Source organism: Myxine glutinosa, chromosome 6 (genome assembly GCF_964187855.1).
Source record: "Myxine glutinosa chromosome 6, kmMyxGlut1.1, whole genome shotgun sequence".
In the NCBI taxonomy this organism is placed as follows: Eukaryota; Metazoa; Chordata; class Myxini; order Myxiniformes; family Myxinidae; genus Myxine; species Myxine glutinosa.
The window spans coordinates 133,993,103-133,997,027 of record NC_136266.1 but is presented as its reverse complement, the minus strand read 5'-3'; positions in this window follow the sequence as shown (position 1 = coordinate 133,997,027).

Genomic DNA, 3,925 nt, shown 5'->3' with positions numbered 1-3,925 from the left:
GCAAGGTGAGTTGGCCATTTACCATTACCTTCAAAACAAAACAACAACAAAAAAACATAGTGTGGTAGGTGTTTATCCCCTAACAACTTACATTTGACTCTTAAACTTACCCCTTGTGTGTGCGACAATTTAAACTAGATATGTCCCACCTAATGCATTGGGGATTAAATAACAGACTCACATGACAACCTTACAACAACAAAAAACAACGGAAATTTCTGGAAATTTTAAAACTACAACACATACCCGGTGGGCACACACAATAAAACAACTTATTTACAAATACCGATCCAGGACCTGTAAAATAAAATTCTGCAAGAGGGCACCTTCTGTTCATTCACCCATATCATGGTAAGATGTACGCCATACAGCATACACGGTCCATTTGAAACCGGCCTAAAATGGAAACAATTAAACAACTTAAAATGGCAGCAAAGCTGTGCATGGTAGTTGGTATGCAGAACAAACAAACAAGAACAAACTGTGGTCCTGGTCGGTCCATGCGCTGGTGCAGCATGGGGCAAGCCATTAAACATGCGTGTGTAGCATGACAAGGCGGCTGTAGAAGGCAAGGCAAACAGGTAAGGCATGGCAAAAACATGTCATGTCAGACTTGCAAACTAGGCTGGCAGATGATGGTGGTCAGCCTCATGATGGTGTTGTATGTCCCTCATGGTGGTAGCAAGCCACAGTGTTGTATGTCCTGGGGTTGTTCTTCAGCAGGGAAAGGATGTGAGGAGGGGAGTGAAATGGTCAGGTATGGGAGAAAGGGGAGCATGGGAGAGAATGGATGGAGTGTTGTATGTGGCACTTCAGAGGTTGAAAGGAAGGATGGAAGATAGATTGAGAAAGATGAATGAGATTGTGTTTGAGTATGCATGTGTCACGTTTGGAGTGAAAGAGTGTGTAGAGAAGGGTGAGAAGGAGGCCTGTTTGAGCAGGAGGCAGAGGGAGATTCATGAGTTGAGAATGGAGTTGAGGAGTTTGAATGGAAGATGGAAGAGGGCAGTGGAAGGGGAGAGGAATGGGCTTGAGGAGTTGATGAAGAAGATGAGGATGAGGTTGGTGAAGTTGAAGAGAGTGGAAAGGATGAAGAGGCGAAGAAAGGAGAGGCAAAGGAAGAGAAAGAGATTATTTGAGAATCCTTTTCAGTTTATGAAGGATCTGTTGGAGCCGTCTCGATATTGTGTACTGAAGGGACCGAAGCAAGAGTTGGAAGGTCACCTGTGTGTCACATATGCAGACCCAAGGAGGAACGAAGTGGTGGAGGACATTGAAGGCTTGATGAGACCGACAGAGCCAGGTGTTCCATTTGATTCGTCAGAGCCAAAGATGTCTGAAGTTGAGGCAGTTTTGAGGAAGGCACAGGCGGCATAGGCTTCAGGACCAAGTGGAGTGCCATACAAGGTGTTTAAGAGTTGTGAAGGCATCAGGCAGTATCTGTGGAAGGCTCTGAAGGTGATATGGAGGCAAGGAGTGGTGTCCAGTCAATGGACTAGGGCGGAAGGAGTGTATATTCCAAAGCAGGAGGAGGCTGTGACACTGGAGCAGTTTAGACCAATATCATTGCTCGATGTAGATGGGAAGATATTGATGAGTGTCTTTGCAGCACGGCTCTCAGGCTTCATCAGAGGGATTGGTTTTGTGGATGGTTCTGTGCAGAAGGCAGGAATACCAGGAACACCAGGATGCATTGAACACTGGGCAATGGTCTGGCAAGTGTTACAGGAGGCAAAGAGGCAAAGGAAGGATGTGGCGGTGGTATGGCTGGATTTGGAAAATGCATATGGGTCAGTGCCGCATTCCTTGATCAGGTATGCCATGAATTTATTTTGGGTGCCACGGAGATTTAGGGATTTTTTGATGTCATATTATGATCAGTTTTGGATGCGGTTTGCGACACAGTCCTATGTAACAGAGTGGCAAAAGTTGGAAGTGGGGATCCCGATGGGATGTACCATCTCCCCAATTTTGTTTGTGCTGGATATGGAGTTGTTGACATGTGTGGTGAGTGGACATGGGAAAGAAGTGGAGCTAGCCCCTGGTCAGAGTTTGCCAGCGATGTTTGCATTAATGGATGACCTGACAGTTGTCCAACAGTCGGCTGATGCAGCAGTAGAGGTACTGGGACGACTAGAAAGGTTGATGCGGTGGGCAAGAATGGGCTGACGGGCAAGGATGGGCTGACAAGCAAGAAAGTCGAGGAGTGTGGTAGTGAGAAGAGGAGTGGTGGATAACATGCACAGGTTTGAGCTGGGAGGGGAGGTGGTACCATCATTGACAGAGGCCCCTGTGAAGAGTTTTGGAAGATGGTATACAGTGGAGTTGAATGATGTGGGAAGAGTGGAGGAGGTCAGAAACAAGCTTTTGCGAGGTTTGAAGAGGATTGATGGATGTGGTTTGCCAGGTAAGTTGAAGGTATGGTGTTTGAAGTTTGGGTTGATGCCACGAGTATTGTGGTCATTGATGATGTATGATATTGTGATTGGGCATGTAGAGAGGATGGAGGTTGTGGTGAGCGGGTTTGTGAGGAGGTGGTTGGGAGTGCCACGCTGTTTGACAAACATTGCCTTTTATGGTCAGGGTGGAAAACTTCAGTTTCCCTTGACATCATTAACCGAGGAGTTTAAGGTGGTGAGGGTGCGGGAGTTCATGATGTTGCGAAATTCAAGTGATTCAGTGGTAAAGAATGCTCTCCCAGAGAAGAAGGGAAGTCGGAAGTGGATTGCAAGAGCAGAGGTGGATGAGATGGAGGGGCTGTTGCAACAGGAGGAGGTCGTGGGGATGGTACAGCACGGGAAGCATGGCTTGGGGTGGATGAAGCATGCGCGATGGGGAAAGGCATGTGTGAAAGAGAGGATGACGATGGTTGAGAGGGAGGTGAGAAGAAAGGAGGAGGAGGAGAGATATGTGAAAGCAGTCGGTCAGGCACAGCAAGGTGCTTGGACGCGGTGGGAAGGTGTGCGGGTGAGGACATTCAAGTGGCAAGAGATTTGGAGGATAGCGCCAATATTGTTGAGTTTCCTGTATGCTTCCATCATCACATCACTTCCATCACAACAATGTATGATGTGCTTCCATCACCAGTAAACTTGAGATTGTGGGGGTTGTTGAAGGAGGAGAGATGTTATTTGTGTGGAGGTTTGGGAACGGTGCAGCATGCACTGAGTGCATGCTCAGTAGCATTGGCAGCAGGAAGATACAGGTGGCGACATGATCAGGTGCTGGCGGTGGTGGTGCAGATGGTGCAACAAGAGGTGCTGAGATCAAGAGAGAGAAGAGTGGAGAAGGAGACTGATGCGGGAGAGGTGTTGTTTTTCAAAGAGGGCCAAGTGGTAAGAGGTGCAAAGAGGAGGATGTGGAAAGCAAGAGGGCTGCCAGATGCTTATGATTGGCAGGTGGTGTCAGACCTAAAGCAACAATTGGTATTCCCAGAGGAGATGTGTGTGACAAGGTTGCGGCCTGACATTATATACAGTATATATATACATAATATATATACAGTCACGTGAAAAAGTAAGTACACGCCATGGAAAGTCTTGACCTTTTCAACATATTTCAACATACAGCTATTTGATCTTCATTTCAACAATATTGACAGATAAAGGTGATATAATATAACAAATATCATGAAACATTTACATTTTGTAGTCCATTGTATAATTTAAATAAACAAATGCAAATTTCGCATGTGGAAAAAGTAAGAACACCCTTGGCTCCAATAGGTGGTATTGCCCCCTTTGGCAGAAACAACCTCAAGTAGGCGTTTATTATAACTGTCTACCAGTCAGTTACCAGCTCTACTGTCTACCAGCTCGCTGTGCTCGCTTCACCACGCGTCGTTACTGAGGAACGGGCTTATTTTAGCCGAGGATAATGACTGTACCTGAGTTGCTGTGTTGTCATGATTTACACCAATCATAAT